General features: G+C 40.7%; 1 protein-coding gene across 2 annotated transcripts in view; it reads left to right on the forward strand.

The window, feature by feature from the left end:
- Nucleotides 1-21,073, forward strand: part of Frmpd4 (FERM and PDZ domain containing 4) — a 930,349-nt gene that overhangs the window by 13,987 nt on the left and 895,289 nt on the right. Inside the window, exon 2 of one of the 2 annotated variants that reach the window (XM_085684903.2) lies at nucleotides 17,677-17,799. The gene's annotated coding sequence lies outside the window, so the exon portion shown is untranslated. Of the gene's footprint in view, nucleotides 1-17,608; nucleotides 17,800-21,073 lie in introns of those variants that run through there. The other variant, XM_087902491.1, reaches the window with a different exon arrangement.

A 21,073-nucleotide genomic window follows, 5' to 3' on the forward strand; every position in this document is an offset into this window, starting at 1 on the left:
CTTGAACAGGGTCTGCAGAATGTATCTCTTGCTTTGGAGACACTCTACCCAACTTACCTTCTATGACAGCTGCATTTGCCAGTCTCCTTTCCAAAGGCCAAGCTTTCTTTCTTTCTTCTGTCCATGTCCCTGTTGTGAGCTGTTGAGATTGATAGTTTTCTGGACTTGTTGTTTTTCTCAGAATCTCTAATAACCTTGTCCTGCAGCGTTAAAACTATTGTGAAACCAAATAGGTGCCACATTGTTGTTAAGGGGCTACACTGTCATACATTGTCATTAAGTCTCCATACCTTGCAAGAATAAGTTTCTGTTTCTTAAGCCTAATGTATTCTCCAAAGCACATTTCTCAACCTAAACTGAACTTGTAATCCCAGGATGTATGCCCAAACCTTTGCCTTGCTAAATTCCTGAAACTCTGATATACGATTGCCCTTGTGCCTTATGAAAATAGGTCTCCCCTGGTTCCTGATGACCCCCCTTCCCCATGATGTATTCTTTTTCTTTTCTTCTTTTATTTTTCCATTCAATTATTTACACTTCCTTTCCTCCTTCCAATCCCCTCCCGCTCCCCCACACTCCCTCCTTCCTCTCCCACCCTGCTTGAGAGAGGGCAGGGGACCCTGCCCTGTGGGAAGTCCAAGGCCCTCCCCTCTACATCCAGGTCTAGGGAGCTGTGCATTCATATAGACTAGGGTCCCAAAAAGCCAGAACATGCCATAAAAACAAGTCCCAGTGCCTTTGTCAATGGCTTCTCAGTCAGCCCCCATTGTCAGCCACAATCAGAGAGTCCAGTTTGATCACATGCTCATTCAGACCTGGTCCAGCTGGATTTGGTGAGCTCCCATTAGATCAGGCACACTGCCTCAGTTGCTGGACCAACCCCTCGTGGTCCTGACTTCCTTGCTTGTCTTCTTCCTCCTTCTTCCTTTCAACTGGACCTTGGGAGCTCAGTCTGTTGCTCTGATGAGGGTCTCTGTCTCTATCTCCATCTGTCGCTGGATGAAGATTGTATGGTGATATTCAAGATAATCATCAGTGTGATAGTAGGGCAAGGACAGTTCAGGCACCCTCTCCTCTGCTGTCCAAGAACCTAGCTGGGGACATCCCCATGGACACCTGGGATCCCCTCTAGAGTCAAGTCTCTTACCAACCCTAAAATAGATCCCTTAATGTAGGAATCTTCTTCGCTGCTCCTATATCCGCCCTTCCTCCATCTCCACTCCTCTTTTCCATGATGTATTCTTGCACTTACCTACCCCACAGGCAGCCTTGAGCCCCGAGTCCTCCGCTCTTCTGTCCAGGTGCTTCTATCACCTGTCTCTACCCATAGGCAGCCCTGACGCCCAAGTTTCCAGTTCCTCTGTCCAGGTGCTAACAGCCAATCATAACTTTCCTCAAAATACACTCCCTTAAAGAGTCCTTCCCTGATTCCTGTTTTTCTATGGAACCCCTTCTGTCTGTCTACAGCTCCCAAATAGTTATTCCAAGTTTTTGGTAAATAAATTCTTAAAAGATAAGAGGTGATCCGAAGAGAGGTACAAGCTGAATTGTTTTTCAGGGGAGAGCTTTTATTAGGGGAATTTTTATTTTGACACTTTCCTTTTTACATTTATTTAGTGTGCATGCCTCTGTGAGTGTAACTGTGTGGCTGTATGTGTGTGTGCCTTTGTGGTTGTGTGTGCGCCTGTGTGTGTGTGTGTGTGTGTGTGTGTGTGTGTGTGTGTATGCTTGTGTGCTCCAAGGAGTTGGTTCTCTCCTTCAACCATATTGGTCCTGGTGATCAAACTCAGGTTTAATGACATGTGCCTTTACCCCATGAACCATCTCACTGGACCTATCAGGGGTGTTATAAATACTGCATACATTATAGTGGGGTTCTGAAACAACATAATTCAGTCCCCCCCCCACCAGAGAAAGCAAGGTTCCCTCTCTCGAAGGGGAACCTTGGGAAAAGGGGATGTCTTATGCTACCAGGGTATGTTCATAAATCACTCCTACTGCAGCCAGGTTGTCTCTGGGTTTTGGGGAACAGGAGGGGAAGAGGGTATGTCCGTTTGTGATTGTAGGGTCATAGCAGTCAGTTCCTTGCAGCAGGTTGGTGAGTAGAAATACTGCATGGAATGTAACCAGAACTTTAAGGCCAGTGGTTCCCAACCTTCCTATGCTGCAATCCTTTAATACAGTTTCTCATGTTGTGATGACCCCAACCATAAAATTATTTCCATTGCTACTTTCTAACTGTGATTTTGCTACTGTTATGAATTATAATGTAAACATGTGTTTTCTCGTGGCCTTAGGTGACCCCTGTGAAAGGGTCATTTGGCCCCTAAAGGGTGGCAAGCCACAGGTTGGGAATCGTTGTGCAAGGTCTCAGTGTTAACAGCCCATGCTGCGTGTGATGCAGTCAACACCAGGAATGGAATGCTTACGCTGTTTCTCATAGAGAGCCAGCAATCTGAGAAGACACGGGATTAGCATTCTAAAGACATGTCTATTATCCTCAGACCGCTAATACATGGGGAAGGGAAACAAAGGCAGTCAATCATTTGGAAGTTTAGTTTCTCCTCTCTGGTCAGGTAGGCAGTCTTGTCTAGAGATCCATTGTGCTGGTAATTTTTGCCTTGTCATCAACCCTCTCTCTGTACAGCAAGAGGTAGGACCCCAAACGCCAAGGCCACTGAGGCCATCATTTGGATGACACCTAGAAAGAAGCAGTGTGCATGTAGACTCCTTCCTACAGAAACAAGAGCAAGTGTGTTTTCGTAGTATAGAATAGGCAATGCCCCGGTCAATAGAATCTGGGTTTGAGACATGCTTTTATGTAGCTTAAGCTGACATTTGGGTTTGAGACATGCTCTTATGTAGCTCAGATTGACCTTAGACTTGTTATGTAGCAGACATGAACTTGAACTCGGTATTCTCCTGCTTCTACCCCACAATTGCTGAGATTTGAGGCATTATACGCCATTCCTGGCTTCCATTACTTTCTTTGGTTTTTGTATCTTTTCACAGAATTTATTGACATTTATTGTTTTCACCACATTTTTTAAACTCATCTTTTTTTTTTTGAGGCAGGGCATCAGTACGTAGCACAGGCTGGCCTCAAATGTACAGATATCCACTTGTCTTCACCGCTTAATTAAAGGTATGCACCATCAGGACTGGCCTAATGTCTTTAAATTCTTTCTGATCCCCAACTTAGCTGCCTAGTTCTTGTGATTTTCATAGAATCAATTCACATGAAACACACGCATGGTAAAGAAAATACAAGTTATTACAGAGCAAATCGAGATACCCTCAAGAGATGAAAGTCAGAATGACTGTAGGGGCCACTAGGAAGGAACGTACTTGTGGGACGAGAGTGAACAATGGCTAGGTAGACCATTTTGGCAGAAAACACTCTTAAGGAGCGACAGTATGGATAACGGGCAGAAAGACCATTTTGTCATCCCCAAGTTTGAAGTAGGTTTATACCTTTTTAGTGTTTCTAGGACAGAGAGCTTCCTCAGCTGTGTTTTCCATCCAGGTTACTGAAGCTTTTGGAGCACACTGATGCACATTTGTCTAAATCCTATCTTTCCCAGCACAACAGCAGAGCGGAATAGCTGAGCTGAAGAATAAACAGCCTGCAGAACCCAAGATATTTTCTCTCTGGCCCTTACAGGAAATTGCCTAGTCACAGAGCTAGAGAAAGATACTCAACTTCTTTGGGCATTGATTTCAACATTAGTTAAATGAGTGAAATGGAGCAAAAGGAACCTTAGATCCATTCCAGAGATCTCATTTGGACCCCCCTAGAGCAGTGGTTCTTAAACTGTGGGTCACGACCCCATTGGGGATCAAACAACCCTTTCACAGGGGTCACATATCATATATGAGATATTGGCATTATGATTCATAACAATTGCAAAGTTATAGTTAATTTTATGGTTGAGGGTCACCACAACATGAGGAACTGTATTAAAGGGCTGCAGCTTTAGGAAAGGTGAGAACCCTTGCTCCAGAGGCTGAGACACTGAGTTCATAATCAAATTGAAGATGACACAAGCATTTGGTTGTCTTCACTTTTCAGAAAACATGATTTGGAGAAATTTTGTTCTAATTAAGTTGACCTAAGGATTTTATCACATAAATCTCAAAGACACAAGGCATTCCAGATTGAGTATATTTCTGTGGCTTGGTATTTAGATGCTTGACGTGATCGGCTCCTTGTATTGCTTATTCTGCCTGGAGTTCTCACAAGGCCTTGCTAATTGTAAAGCAGCTCTGAGGACTCTAATAAATGGCCTCTCTCACAACTTAGTGCTTTATGTGTGGGCAGGGATATTGAGTGAAAAGTAATGTTAATATGCCCGGAAAGTCCCAAATGCATTTTGTTGACTTGCTGGGAGGTCGTTTATTGGCCAGATAAGAAAAATATTTGTTAATATCGGGAAAAAAACTAGCTTGTGGTAGAAAATCTCTGTTAAGTGGCAATCAATAATATGGTGTTGATTGGTCCTCATGAATACCTTTCAAAAATGATTAGCTCTGCAAAACTTTTGTTCAGTTTATAAAATTTGTATTGACTATTTTTTCTATACTTGCCATAGTACTTCCATAGTACTATTGACCAGCCTTGTATCACTGGTCACAGAATATGATTATTCCCATCAAGTCATATAGTCAAGGGTTGTTCAGGAACTGCATGAAAAGAGGTAAAATATATTAAAATCTGATATGGGATTAAATAGTTAGTTCTAAGTAAGGGACCCGGGCACCTTAGTGACTTTTCTATTGCTGTGACAGGACACCATGACCAAGGCACCTTACAAAAGAATGCATTTAATTATGGTTTCAAAGGGTTTAGAGCCCATGATGGTGAAGCAGGAAGAGCTGAGAGCTCACATCTTGACACACGAGAGGAGGCAGAGAGAGAGAGAGAAAAGGGGGGTGGGTGGATGAGGCCGACCAGGCATTGTAACAAATAGCTTCTGAATGCTAGAGGTTGGGTTTCAAATACACACACTGCCCTGATCATCTCAGATGCAAGCAGGAGTCTGCATTTTCTGTCCACAGTCAAAGAGGTTCCTGTGGCTAAATCCAGTGTCAGTTTAACGCATTGTAAGTTCATACCCAAGTGACATTCCTCCAGGATACAGATGGACTCCACTGTTGGACTTTGTAGTCAGAGTTGTTCGTGTAAGTCACCCTAACAAATTTCCTCTGTGATCCATTTTCATTCTATCAATTCTATTTCTCTGGATAACCCTGACTTGAACCCTTACCAAGAATGTTCATATTTTATAGGCCTGTCTTTTTGTCATTCCACATGTGAGGAAGGCCAAGTGCCTGTGTGATTGAATGTGAGCAATCACAAAGTTGGGAAGCTCAGCAGTCCTAATTTGGTGATATAGGCCTTAACATTCCTGGAGAGCTGTAAGGCTTCAGTCCATGCTGGAAGCCCGAAGAAGCTGGGTTCTGTTGTTAGCACAGACTGGAAGCAGCGGCAGCAATGAGGCAAATGTACTCACCAGCGGAGAGAGAAGGAAGGTAGGCAAAGAGTAACCTTTCCCTTGGACTTCTTTATATCTGGCCTGTTGTCAGAAGGTGCCACCCACTCGTGACACCTCATTTAATTCTTCTAGGACATACCCTATAGGCCTTCCCAGTAGTTGATGCCATATCCAATAAAATTGCCAATACTATGAATCATCTCTGTTTTCTAGTGACCTGACAGTAGCAAAAGTATAATCTTAGATTTCAATAAGTGACTCTTTGTCTAGACCAGAAATTCTTTTGACCCATAAGACGCGTCTGTTATATGAAATAAAGAAATTGGAACACATCATCTTTGAAATCTTTTTTTGTTGTTAAGATTTATTATTATTATTATGTAAGTAAAAATGGCAATCTTACCAAAAGCAATCTACAGACTCAATGCAATGCCCACCAAAATCCCAGCAAAATTCTTCAAAGACCTTGAAAGAACAATACTCAACTTCATATGGAAAAGTAAAAAACCCAGGATATCCAAAACAATCCTGTACAATAAAAGAACTTCTGGAGGCATCATAATCCCTGACTTCAAACTCTACTACAGAGCTACAGTACTAAAAACAGCCTGGTATTGGCATAAAAGCAAACAAGAGGACCAATGGAACTGAATTGAATACCCGGATATTAATACACATACCTTTGAACACCTGATTTTTGACAAAGAGGCAAAAAATATCAATTGGAAAAAAAAGAAAGCATATTTAACAAGTGGTGTTGTAAAAACTGGATATCAACATATAGAAGAATGAAAATAGACCCATATCTATCACCACGCACAAAACTCAAGTTCAAATGGATCAAAGACCTCAACATAAAGCCAACCACAATGAACCTTATAGAAGAGAAAGTGAGATGTACACTTGAACACATTGGCACAGGAGACCACTTTCTAAATATAACCCCAGCAGCACAGACACTGAGAAAAACAATTAATAAATGGGACCTCCCAAAACTGAAAAGCTTCTGTAAAGCAAAGGACACAGTCAACAAGACAAAATGACAGTCTACAGAATGGGAAAAGATCTTCACTAACCCCACATCATACAGAGGTCTGATCTCCAAAATATACAAAGAACTCAAAAAATTGGTTATCAAAGAACACACAATCCATTAAAAAAAATGGAGTACAGACCTAAATAGAGAACTCTCAACAGAAGAGTCTAAAATGGCTGAAATACACTTAAGGAAATGTTCAACATCCTTAATCATCAGAGAAATGTAAATCAAAACCACTCTGAGATTCCATCTTGTAATCTCAGAGTGTAATCTCTTGTAATTCTCACCTGTAAGAATGGCCAAGATCAAAAACACTGATGACAACTTATACTGGAGAGGTTGTGGGGTAAAGGGAACACTTTTGCTTTGCTGGTGGGAATGCAAACTGGTACAGTCCGTTTGGATTTCAGTTTGGCAATTTTTCAGAAAATTTGGAAACAACCTTCCTCAAGACCCAGTAATACCACTTTTGGGCATATATCCAAAGGATGCTTAATCTTGCCACAAGGACATGTGCTCAACTATGTTCATAGCAGCTTATTTGTTATAACCAGAACCTGAAAACAACCTAAATGCCCCTCAACCAAAAAATGGATAAGGAAAATATGATATATTTACACAATGGATTACTACACAGCAGAAAAAAAACGACATCTTGAATTTTGCAGGAAAATGGATGGAGATAGAAAACATTATTTTGAGTGAGGTAACCCAGACTGAGAAAGACCTGTAATCACTCTTATGTGGTTTTTAAATATAAAGCAGAGAAAACAAGCCTACAAATCACAACCCCAAAGAATTTAGACAACAACGAGGACACTAAGAGAGACTTACATAGATATAATCTACATGGGAAGTAGAAAAAGACAAGATCTCCTGAGTAAATTGGGAGCATGGGGACCTTGGTGGAGGGTTGAAGAGGGAAGAGGAGAGGCAAGGAGGGAAGCAGATAAAAATGTAGAGCTCAATAAAAATAAAAAAAAATCATTTTTATTATTATGTAGGTTTTTCTGCAAATAGGTCTGTGTGCCACTTGTTTCCCTGGTGCCCATGAAAGCCAGAAGAAAGCATTGCATCTCCTAGACCTGGAGTTTCAGATGCTTGTGAGCATGAAGTGGGCAGGAGGATCAAATCTGGGCGCTCAGGAAGGGCAGCCAGTGCTCTTAACTTCTGAGGCAACTCTCCAGCCCCATGTCTTTGAAGTTTTATTCACTTCTTACTTTCCATGTTTTTAGACTTCTGTGTGACTCTTAGATTATATAAAGTTGAGCTCATGCTCTCGAGAGTTCCAGGTTGCAGAGTCCCCCTGGTACTCAGAGTCTCTTCCAGCTTCACTGCAAGCATACATGACTGGGACTGGGGCCTTCAACTGTTTCCAAGATATGCTTGGCTGGAAATGCAGGGGAGTCCAAATCCCTGAGAGAACCCCTTAAACAATTCCACAGTGTGAGACAAAGAATGATATACGGCATGCTGTCCTTTGGGAGCGGCTTCTCTAGCTGCCTCTCACCCACCCACAGCAATAACGTATTTTTTTTTTTCTGCAGTCTTTTGGCTCCGTTTTCTTTCTCCCTCATGTCAGTTTGTAAGTCACCAATTTGCATTCAGGTCTCTATCTCAGGATTATACCCAAGAAGCACAATTGAAGACCAGTCCCAAGCAAATACTCGCCTGATTAATTTAGTAGGATTTGCATGAATTTCCTGTGGCCAGTTTCTTAGGAACATGTTCTATGCATCCTTAGCAGGGCTGCCAGATTTAGTAATAACAATGAAGGACTCGAGCTAAGTTATTCACTGTTTAGTGTATGTTCTGATACTGAGATCTTGCTCTGGTTTCCCCTAAGTTTCTTTGCCAGGCACCTATAACTGTGCCCTGTCTGTGTGATCTCAGATGGGACACACAGGTACGTAGGTGTAGTGTAGAGTATTTTTTAGAGCTAAGTGGGTAAGAGTGAGCATGGGAACCCCTGCAGAAAACACTTTCATGAGGATGAGAATGAACAATGATCAGAGGGACCATTTTATAGGGCACACTCTTGAGGCATGGGGGTGGGGAGAAAATGAACAAAGAGTAGATGGGATGGAAGAAAGGAAGTGTTTATGTTATATGCCGATACTGGGGTGAAGTAGGTACCCACTGATGTTTCCAGGTTATTATATTTCTGACAAAGGTTTGGATCCAGGCATGTAAATATTTAGAAGAAGAAATAATTTGTTAAGGGAGAAAGGCACTTATGGGGGTGAATGTGGGAGAGCTGGAGAAAGGCCAAAGGCCCAATGGAGTCAGTGTCCAGCAGATTCAGGCATTTGTACAGTGGATACTTCTGAGCATGCCCTGTTGCATGTACACTTTGGTGGATAAGAGTTTCCATTCTGGTTTCTTCCCTATGCTCGTTTTGACCTCACTGTCTAATCACATCAGTTCAGAGAGATGAATCCGGGTGGTAAAGGGGAGGTCTGCCCAAGCTACGTGCAGCTCTAGGAAGCAAAAGGGGAGGGAGATGCTGCAGTTATGAAGCTTGAGCAGGCATCATTCACTTCTCTAGCCCTACTGTCCATGTTTTTGACTTCCAGGAAACACCAAATGAACCACAGGTAAAATTGATGGAGACACACATTATGTCATGCAGGTTGTATGGAAAAGGGTAGCTCCTGAAAACTCACTGGGTCTTTCCGAGCAACAACTTGCATCTGATTGTAGATGCATAGAAAGTATGAATTTTGTATATGAGTTTTAAGCAATGAGCTTTTCTAATACTTTCTTATTTTTTTATTGCATGTGCAATACAACTTAATACTTTTTTTTAGCTAGACAGGTTTTTGAATGCCACTCGTGGGTTCAAAGCTAACTTATTTAATAGCCAACTTATCTGAACCTTGAACAAAAAAAAATTCTGAAGCATTTAGATAGAGTTTAGTAGAAAAATTTTCTGTTTAATTTCAGAAGACTGTAATCAATTTTGTATTTTTAATGGCATGCCCTTTTCTCTTTTCCAGGAAGGCAAAGGGGTTAACATCTCATCCTATATTCATTAATTCTAACTGTAACTTCAGAGTTGAAAAGATTGGTTTTATTAGCAAGTTAGGTAGTATTTTCTTTATTCCTTTAACGTGAAAACAAAGGGACATTGGCAAGCAAATGACAGTATGTAGACACAGCCATAGTGTTCACAATCCCCAACTTTTCTAATGTGAGATTTTATTGTTACTAGAGCAAAATATCTTTACAAAACTTCAAGAATACTGCTCCCCAACGGGGACTCTCAATTTAGGATTATTTATTCTGGAGATGATGTTAAAGTTCACACATTTATCTGAGTTAATGCTACCTGTTATGCACTAGAAAAGGATGACTATATGTATCAGGGCAGGGTCTTGTTGTTCAGTCCAAATCTTATGATATATACACAATTACAGGCATATTTCATTCAGTTCTCCAGTAAGTATATGATTACTAAACTGAATAAAACACAAAAGTGTAAAAAAGTAAAACAGTATGGCTTGGTGAGGCTGTGGAGAAATGTACAGCCACAATGGTGAGCAGATTGATGATACCTCAAAATACCAATCATTAAAATCCCCAGAAACAGGATTTCTGCATATAGGTATATGTTTAAAAGCAGCTTCAATACTGTACACTTTAAACCCTTTCTTTTCAATTCAATTTTCAACTCTTTGGATTATTTATGAATACTTCTCTCTTAAGATGAGGGGTTTAGGCTTTTGCTACTTATACTCAGCCATGGTGGGAGGGTTCCCAATATTGGCAAATATTGGGGTTCAGTTGACACCCACTAAGATTTCTAGGTTCTTGTGTTCCCAAACAAAGAATTGGACAGATATATGAATGGCAGCAGAGGCAGGGGCAGCTTATTAGAAAAAGCTACATTTCGAAGGACGAAGTCGATTGTTTAGAAGAAAAGTGCTTTGGAATGTGGTCTCTCTATGTGTTACATGGCAGAGGGCAGGCCATTCCTATTTTTCTCTCTGCCAGTGGTTTCTTTTTCATATGCTAATTTGTAGCCTTTTTGTAAGGCTTCTAGGTCTTATTCTCTACTCTCTTGCCTCTGTTCTGACCATTGTACCAAGGCGAGAAAGAAAATGGGCTGGAATAAGAAAAAGCAATGTAGATTTCATTTGGACTTGACAGGATGACTCGTGTCAAAAACAAGTGAGTTTCTCACAGTTACAGACACAGGGTTGCTATAGTGATGAACAGTCAGAAATCAAATTAAAAGAATTACATCTGACACTATCATCTTGAATGTGAAAGTTGTAGTGGTGCATGCCTTTTATTCCAGCACTTGGAAGGAAAGAGGAAGGAGGATCTCTATGAGTTCAGGGCCAGCCTTGTCTACAGAGCAAATTTCAGGACAGTCAAGGCTACACAGTGAGGCTTTCTCTTTAAAATCAAAGCAAAACAAAACAAAAAAGAAATACGAAATACTTAGGGATCAATTTAACAAATTATGTACCTACAGAACCCTACAGAATATTATTGAGGAAATCTAAAAACCTGTGTACACAAGGAGGTATATTATACCCATGAATCAGAAGATTCTCTATTATTTAGATGTCAATTACCCTTAGCTGGTTACAGACTCAGCGCAATCCCAGTTATAATTTATCAGGCCCTTTCACAGAAATTAATAAACTAACTGTAAACTTCATATGGAAATATAAACTATGTGTCATAGTCAAAACCAACTTTAAGAGAACAAAACTGATTTTTAGGCTATAGTTACCAGGATATTTCATTATTATAGTAGCCTCCATCCAGGTGTTATTGAAGCCAATTAAGGAAAAGCTGTTGTTACCCACAGTAGAAGAGTTCGCCCTTTAGACCACTTAGCTGGCTATACAACTACCCCTCAGAAAAGCAAACTGACCTAATGCCATGCTAAAGAAATGGGAATAATTACCTCTTTAATGAAATAATATACTTTTCCTTCCCAGTATCACTGCGGTGTGTAGTTGTCATGGAGTTACCACGAGGTGTCTCTGTTAGGTCGGCCTGGTCTTCTGAGTTTCAGAAAGGTATAACTTTTTTATTTTCTTCTTTTCATTCTGTTTCTTTCGGTTGCTGGCAAGAGTCCAAGAATGCATTCTCTGGTACGTTGACCCTTTTCAGTCTTTCTCTGAAGCCACCTCCTTTTTGCTATGTGACTGCTTGCCACATCTCTATGCCTAACTTAAAAATGCCATACTGGGCATGGTGGCACACACCTTTCATCCCAGCACTCAGGAGGCAGAGGCAGGCAGATCTCCATGAGTTCTCCATGAGTTCTAGGCCAGCCTGGTCTCCAGAGCAAGTCTCAGGAAAGCAAGCACTTCTTCATTTTTCTCCTCCTAATAGGTTGCCTTCCCAGTGTTTTCTTTCTTTGAAATCTTAACAAAATGAGTCCAATCTTAAATTCTTTTATTAACAATACCAAGAACCCAAAGGAAAAAACCCACGTTTCGCTTGTAACACTGTGACTGATAGCTAGGTAGACATATTTGGTTAATAGGATAAAATAAAGTTCCAACATAAACTCACATATACATGATTAATTAATTTTTGGATGCAAAGATGTGTAGGCAGAGACTTCTCTTCATTTCCTGCCCTCCCAGACCCCAAATAATCACACAGAAACTGCATTATTACAACACTGTTTTGCCTACTAACTCATGCATCCTATTGGCTAGCTCTTATATCTTAAATTAACCCATTTCTATTGTTTTATATTTTACCATGAAGCTTGTGGTTTGCCGGCAAGATTCGGGTGTATCTGTCTCCTGTGGTGGCTACACGGTGTCTTCCTGACTCTAGCTTCTTTTATCCCAGAATTCAGCTTATTTTTCCCACCTGACTCTATTCTGCCCTGCTATAAGACTAAAGCTTCTTTATTAACCAATGGTAATAAAACATATTCACAGCATATGAAGAGGAATCCCACATCAAAGATGGAAAAGACAATCTCTTTAAAAATGAGGTTGAAACAACCAAACAGTCAAATTTTTAAAATTGTATCTCTATCAGTACATGTACCATCCATGAAGCAAATAAGAAAAAGAAACATAGGCTAAAACGTGAGTCTTATAGCTAAAAGCTTTCTGAAAGAAAATGTAGAAGAGACTAGGTATGGTGACATATACTTTTAAACCAAACACCAGGGAGAGAGAGGAAAATGGCTGCAGGTTTGAGAACTATTTGGTTTATGCAAGAAGTTCATGCCAGTTTGTTCTGCATAAGGAGTTTATGTCTGTTTCTCCACCATCACCACACCCACACACTAAAAAGAAGGTAGGGGAGGGGAGTGAGGAGGAGAAGAAAGAAAAGAGGAAACATAAGAGAAAATCTTGTGGCCTTGGCTTTGGCAGGCTTTTTTTTCTTTTGCTACAAAGAAATTATTGAAAAGGAAAGCCAGCTTAAATCAGATTTGATCAACATGTTTATAGTGACGCTTAAAAAAGATACTTGTTCAAATGAAAAAGCAATTGGAAGATAATATTTGCAAAACATGTACTCAACAAAAGAATTGTATCTTGATTATATAAAGGACTTTTATAATGCAGTCGACATGAACACAACTCAGTGAAAAAGGATGCTTTGTGAACGAAAATCCATGGAGAGGAAATACACCCGCGGGAGGAAAACCAGAAGTAGTATAGTAAACAGAGCAGAGCATTCAGGACAAGAACAAACTTCAAGGATGGTTCAAAACAGCACTTCTCAACCTGTGGGGAGCAAACCCTTTGGCAAATCTTCATCTCCAAAAATATTTACATTACGATTCATAACAGAAGCAAAATTACAGTTATAAAGTGGCAACAAAATAAGTCTACGGTTGGGGGTCACCACAAGACGAGGAAGTGTATTCAATGGTCGCAGTACTAGAAAGGTTGAGAATCAATGCTCCAAAGTCTGATGTTTTTGAGTTAGACACTGCCAATAATAATGAGATTAAAACCCAAGTGACATGGTAAACTAACCTGTGGGACATAAATCACCATAATTGGCCTTTGAGTTGGAGATGAATGTTTTCCAGTTTAATGACCATTAGCCATACATCCAATGAACATGTAAACTATAGCTCCCATTTTAGCTCTGAAAATGCACTTTCATTGCTTTCTTTGTTAGGAAAGGGTAACAGTTCTCTCTCTCTCTCTCTCTCTCTCTCTCTTTGTGTGTGTGTGTGTGTGTGTGCGCGCGCGCGTGTGTATTTAAGTGTTTAAGTTCAGGGACAAAAAACCATCAGTGGGGCTGGGAATGCAGCTCAGTTAGGAGAGCCATTTCTCAGCGGTTTTTGAAGCCCTAGGTTAGATCATTAGCATCGCATAAACCATAAGGGCTGGATCTCCCCAGCACCAGGATTACAAACATGCCACTGTATCCAGCTTTTCCATGGGTTCTAGGGCTCAAGTTCAGGTCTTTATGTACTATGTTATATCCCTTGCCCGATGTGATAAGTTTTGTTGTTTCTTATCTTTTGTCTTTAAAGACTCTATGCTCTAACAAGAGAGAAGGTAATTTACTTATTTTTGAATTTCATGATTGGAAGCTTGCTATGGGGAAGTCCAGTGTTCTGGGTTATTTTTACAAAGTAGTCAAAGTGGTATCGTCACTGGACACATACCTCAAAGACTATATTCTACCATGGAGATAGGTGCATGTCTGTTCTTATTGTTGCAATATTCACACTATCAACAAGAAGGGGGTTGGCGAGATTGCTCAGTTAGTAAAGCGTTTGCCATGTAGGCATGAGGTTCTAAAAGTGTGAAAAACACCGAGTATGGTGGAACACGCCTATAACCCGAGTACTATGGAGGCAGATACAGGAGGATACTGGGGATTTTCTGGCCAGCCAATCTGGTCAAATCAATGAGTTGCACATTCAGTGAGAGACCCTGTCTGAAAAACATAAGGTAGAAAGTGTTTGGGAAAGACACCAAGATTGAACTCTGGCCTCCATGTGCATGTGTGTGCATACCTGCACACATGTGCATGCATGAGATCACTTACACAAACCCAAACTAAAAATTAAAAAAGATAATACCAAAAGCTACAGGAAAAAATAGTAAGAAGATATAACCAACATTTGTAAATGCATCATGAACTGATAACTGTATAAAGCAGTGATTCTCAACCTTCCTAATGCTACAACACTTTAATACAATTCCTCATATTGTGGTGACTTACCACCCACAGAATTATTTTCATTGCTATTTCATAGTTGTAATTTTCCTGCTGTTATGAATCATATTGTTAATAGCTGTGTTTTCTGATGATCTTAGGTGACCCCTCTAAAAGGATCATTCGAACCCAAAGAGGTTGTGGCTCACAGGTTGAGAATTGCTGGCCTAAAGAAATATGTACAGATACCAGATAGAATTTTGCTCATCAGTAAAGAAAAATGAAATTGTGCAATTTGCCGGATATACTTAGAAAGTATTATAGAAAGCAAAATGACCCAGACTCAGGACAACCAAAATTGCTCATCCCCTCTCATATGTGGATGTTAACTTTTAATGTTTCTATGTATGCATAAGTTTGTGTGGAATTGGAAATAGGCTGTGAAGGGAGAGGCAAAAGGACACATGTGATATGGAAGTAAAAAGGAGGCTACTGGTGGCACAAGATGTAGCCAGGGTTGGGGGACAAGAGATGGAGGGGAAAATCAACAAATGTAAACATTTTGAAGAATGCCATAATGAAACCTAATACTTTGTATACTGATAAAAGCAACAACAACTCTTTGGGGGCATGGTGGCACACGCCTTTAATCCCATGCCTCTGGAGGCAGAGGCAGGCAGATTGCTGTGAGTTCGAGGCCAGCCTGGACTACAAAGGAAGTTCCAGGACAGCCAGGGCTACCCCGAGAAGCCATGTCTCGAAAAACAAAACAAAGCAAAACAAAACAAAAACCACACCAGAAAAAAAAATCCAGCAGCCCATCCCCTTAAAAAAACACAAAACACAAAAACAAAACAAACAAAAAAACCAACCCCCCACAAAAACAAACCCCAACAACTATAACTTATTATTTTCATTGGACTTGTACTCTTCTCAGAAATGGTGAATACAGAGAAACGTGACCGGAAGCAGAGTGTGACAGTGTCTTTTCCTGAGGCAGGAAGTCCTTCAGAGGCACTGAAAAACGAATGATGTGTTCCTTTGGAGGAAGTGGAAAGCATTATAAGAAGTGGACTTTTAATCAAGTAGAAGGAACATGCCGGTCTAGGTGGGTGAGGAGAAGAAAGCCTACAAACACTTAGAGGAGAAAAGTCATGACTTAGAGGGGAAAAGCTCTATAGTGGTCTCTGAGGGGAGCAGAAGCAGTGCTGACACAGCTGACCCCTTGAAGAACCTGTCTTTAATTTGACCACCCCCACTCTTAAGAAAATGTCCCCTCTGCACTGCTTCTCCCTCGGGCATGCCATTCTTTTTAATGAGGTGCCAACACTGCTCGCGTTCGCTGAAATGTGCTTTTGCTTGGGCCACCATCCACTTCATTTTCACTGCGTAGCCAGACCGCTGATAGTGTATTTAATTGAGAAGATCTTTTGTCCCCAAACCCTTTGTACTCAAGGAAACATCCCAACTGGGGTTGGCTAAGGGTTACGTAACTAGGCAGAGGATTTAGTTCCTCGTTATCTGTGCCGTCATTTGCTTTGCTGTCAAAGATCAGCTAGGAAGAGCTCTCTGAAAGAAGCCAGCTTTGCAGGGAGTTGACTGCCACCGAGGTAAAATAATGACTATCGAACTAAGGAGAAGTGAACACATTCCAGATCTGTTTTGCACTATGACAGCAAGAGGCTTGGCAAATGTCATTGGAGAATGGAATTTTTTTTCCCATCGTGTTAAATGTGTCTCTATTTTGACAAGTCTAATTAGCCACCTGCACTTGGACAGATGAGTCGTGTGCTTCACCCCAAGCTTTGACTACTTGCCTACCATCTGCCTTTGACACAAACCTATCTCAGATCTAAGGTTCTCACAGTGACGTTCTTCTTTCTTGGAACAAACTGAACCAAAGAAAGCAGACTGGGCCAGTGGTTTCATTTGGAGTTGATACTTCTTCTCAGAGGCAGGGGCAGTGATTTGATAATGCCTACAGCATTTTTGGTGTCACAACCAGAGAGATGCTGCTGTCATTTGTTGACGAGTGAGCAGGGATACTGCTGAACATCCACTGTATTGGACAGCCTCTCCACACACGAGGGGAGGAAGGGAGAGGGAGAGGGAGAGGGAGAGGGAGAGGGAGAGGGAGAGGGAGAGAGAGAGAGTTTTAGCCTACACTGCTAAAGCTGCCAAGGGTAAGAGGTCTGGGTTCAGAGAAAAGGAACCATTGCCTATTATCCAACAGAGGATCAGAGGATAACGGAAATGCTTCCTCTTGTGGGAAGCTGGTACTTTCTAAATACTTTGTGGATCAGAATTTTCCCATGGAATTGAAATTACTGAGTAGGGGCTAACATTCAAATTGGCAGCTTTCAAATTGCTCCAAGGTAGATGTGTTAAATCTCAAATTTGGATGAAGCTCAAGAATGCCAGAGGAGCTGTGCAGCCTCACTTGGAAATCGAGGAAGGATGTGAGAACTGTGTGCAGGTGGCTTCATTCCATCTTGGACTGCCAAATACCCCATAGTGAATCCTCCCATGGGAAAGAGCAAGGGTTCATTTTCATCGGAGGCAAATGCTGAAATTGCAGATTGGCCTTTTCAGACCTCCAGAAGCTGCCATTTCACCCTGAGTGTTATATCACTTGGATTTCAACTGCATGGGGGTTGTCCTGATTCAGAGAGGTCAGTGGCAGAACGGCCATCAGATAGCTCCCTTCTTGAGCTTGTCTATGCCAACCCTGATGGTTTCCTGAAACCATCTGAAAGGAGTGGCTTCTGCATCTTTGATCGTGATCAGGAAAAAAAAATCCTGTTAATAATTTACAAAAGGCAGAGCTTTTCCTCTTTTGTATCCTCAGCCCTCCTGGAACATGGGATTGTTTATGCATATCTGGTTTCCAAGTAGCCAAGGGATGAAATATGATTGGCCAGCTAGTATTGATTGCCACCCCCCTCGGATAGCAGTTGTTTCTTATGAGACAGTCATCCTTCTTAGGGAAGAATAAAGAAGAGGACTCTTTCTCTCCATCCTCAGGAGAAGTGGGCTGTTTTGGCTTCCTACTATGGAGGAGGACCTTGAAGGACAAAATTGGTCGACCTTCTCTATTCCCTGGGGCTTCGGAAAGGCAGCAGAGGATAATGGAGAACATGGTTGCCGGTGAGTAATGGTCTTCAGGTGGGACTATCTGGAGGCTCGTCTCTGTCTTCCGAGTTGTTTTTCAGAAGGATGAGTTTATATGCACAAGGGATGAATGATGCCTTGAATAGAATGAGGTTGGGGTACCTCAGAGTTTGGCTCAAGTGGAGAAAAATGTTGGAACTGTGGCCAGAAATAGCAAGCAAAACAAAAACACAAGCCCCCAAACTGTTTTGACTGTTTTATTTCCTTAAAAATAAATATCTAGAGGCACTTTTGGGAGAAGAGAAATTTAGCTGCTTGTTCTTTTATATGGTGTAATAATAGGCTATAATTCACAGTAAAATCTGACAGCACTTTTTACTGGGGAAATTGGCTTGCTCTCTTTATTTTGCTTTAAAAAACGGTGTCTTCTCAAGGACAAATGCACCTGTCAAGATGAAAAGTTTTGATATTTGAACAAGTGCTAAGATGTTGGCTATGCGAACTAATTTGTATTTAATTGCTCCTTTCTGTTCTGTGGGCTTGTTAAAGAGGTTTTTCTCCTTTGAAAGAAAAAAATATGCAGTTGTATAGAAAGTTCAGATGATTGCTGAGTGACTTTTGATTTTTATAAGCATGTATTTTTTTTCCTTAGAGTTGTCTAACTTTCAAGTACAGGAGACTCCCCAGTAACACATGCACTCAGAAACGCTGACTGGAAAATTTCCAGTCACTCAAGTACTGAATACTTTCTCATTAATCACTGACACTGGGCGTTGTAAGCCATTTATGAATTTGTTTAAATGAGATTCCTTCACTGTGGTCTCTGACTGTTGAGTGTTGAAACATTGTAATAAGAACATTATGTACATGTCCAAGTGTGCAGGGACATCCTGAAACCAAGAGAATCTCTCCAGGTCCATAAAAATCACTCCCCTTGACTTTTCATACTTGCAAGTTTGAGACAAATGTCCTGTAGGGTGGCCATAATTTTCCACGACAATAATTACATGATCGCACAGTTTGTTTAGAATCATTTTGACATGGGAGGAAGTGAAACTTTTCAGCTATGCAGTTCAAGGTACAGAAAATTTAGAAACAGATGTTCTCTTTCTGTGAGACTAAAACATGTGAATCAGACATTTTAGAACTTATTTGGGTGATCTCCTGAAATGACTGCTTTCTTGTGACAAGATTTCATTGGCTAATTTTCCTATCTAGTATACTCTTTCTAATTTCACAGTTGAAAGGTGAAAGAATTGGATATCTGGGCCATGGAAAGTGACCACTTAACACGGGAACCTGGCACATACTTCTTATCTTGCCCAGCCAAAAATATTCAAAAAATAAATTGAGCTCTAAGCTCACAGAAGCATAGTTTTTAAAAATAGATTTGGAGGAAAATAGGTAACCAAAGCTCTAAGAACTGTATGAAATCAAACGATGAAGACCAAACCACTGAATTCCATCCTGGAGCTTTGTTGGCCCGAGTTTTAACTGCATGTGCCTAGTGAAATATCTTCTTTCATCATGTTTAATTAGAACTATATTTCTCTCTTAAGTCTGAGTTCTTTGTTATCCCGAGATTTGTTTAATCACTCTGTAGTCATTAGATGATCTAGGTTAGCATATTATTTATTTTATTTTATGTTTTGTTATTGTTGTTTGATTGGTGGAGGGTTTTTTGTCATCGTTGTTTTTGCCTGTGCGGGGTGTCTCATGAAGCCCAGGCTAACCTTGAACTTTATATAGTGGGGAAGGATGACTTTGGTTGTATAATCTTTCTAGCTCTACCTTCTGCATGCCAAGATTACATGTAAAATGCCACCCTACTGTTTTGAAACAACACAGGAAGTTACTGGTAACATAACTTCAGCTCATTTGAGTCTCACTTGTGCTGCTTGCTTCTTGAGCATAAGACCTGAGATCCTTAGCCTGTCTGCTCATCAGGCAGTTTAGGTTCCCTAGACCAAATGCTCCCACCCTACTCCATCTATGCGCCTCTTGGCTCATCCGAAGAAGTCATCCCAACACTCATGCGAGACAAGGCTTGCTTTCCTGGACCTTTGTTCCTTCTCTGAATTAAAACAATTTGAGACTTAGTGGTGTTGCCATTGGTTAAAGCAAGAAGCAGCTAGTCCCTCTGCCCATCAATCAGCTTCACGGAATGGTTAGGAACAAGGTTCCTGGCAGCACCCCGACTTTGTTGTGTACCCTGCTGCCTTCCCGTATTGGCTGTATGACTTTGGGCAAGTGTGCCAGCATCATTAAATGCCAGGCTTGCCTTTCCACAGTTAGTTTGGAGGAATGAGTGGCTGATAGGCATGGATCCTGACACAATGCCTAGTACATTTAGTGTTGTGACTACTGATAGTAATTCTTGGTAATTCCAGTAACAGTAAGAGGAGAGTATTTCATATGTAATTTTGCTGACAACCTTCAAATTCATATTGTTAAGTTAAGTCTGTTCATATAAACTTAGAGGTTATAATACTATAATCCTATTCTAATAGGGTGGGTGATTCATTTAGAATAACAGCGTAAGATGGAGTCCAACATTTCTGTGTTTTGTGGTTTCTTTGTATTTTCCTTACATCCAAACCTTACTAAAAGAATAATAAACACTGAGTCCATTACTGGAAGATTTTGAAGTAGAATTAGGTACCAGGGATGCATACAATAGTAGAGTATCTGACTAGCATGCACGGAAACCTAATTTCAATCCTCAGTACTGCCACCATGCATAAAAAATAAAAATGGAACAAGACAGAAGTAAAAATGGGATGAGTTTATTTCAGTTCAGTACATAATCAGTGAGAGTCTACCACTGTAAAGAAGTGCTAGGGTACAAGTAAAAAGACACAATACCCCACCTGTTGGAATGACTAAAATAAAAATATTGGCACTGTCAAGTGCTGATATGGATGTAGAAAAATAGAAACTCTCATAGAGAACCGGTATAATTTGCTGGCTAAATAGTAAAGCCACTTTTGAGGCTGTCTGGCAGTTTCTCATAATGTTAAACATATGCTTTCTGTAAGACCCATGTGATCGCTAGTTGGGGTGTGCTGTGTCACCCACACCTTAATTCTAGAACCAGGGATACAGAAGCAGGTGGATCTCTGGGAGGTCAGAGGGTAGCCTGGTCTACACAGTAAGTTCTAGGTCGGCTTTATTTATATAGATAAGTTATAGATCAGCCAGGGCTACACAGTGAGTTGCTGTCTCAAAAACAAAACAAAACAGACAAACAAACAAAAGCATCCACATGTTTTCACTCCTGGAAATTGACTGAAATAAATATAAAATATAA

Source organism: Myodes glareolus, chromosome X (genome assembly GCF_982192425.1).
Source record: "Myodes glareolus chromosome X, mMyoGla1.1, whole genome shotgun sequence".
Lineage (NCBI taxonomy): Eukaryota > Metazoa > Chordata > Mammalia > Rodentia > Cricetidae > Myodes > Myodes glareolus.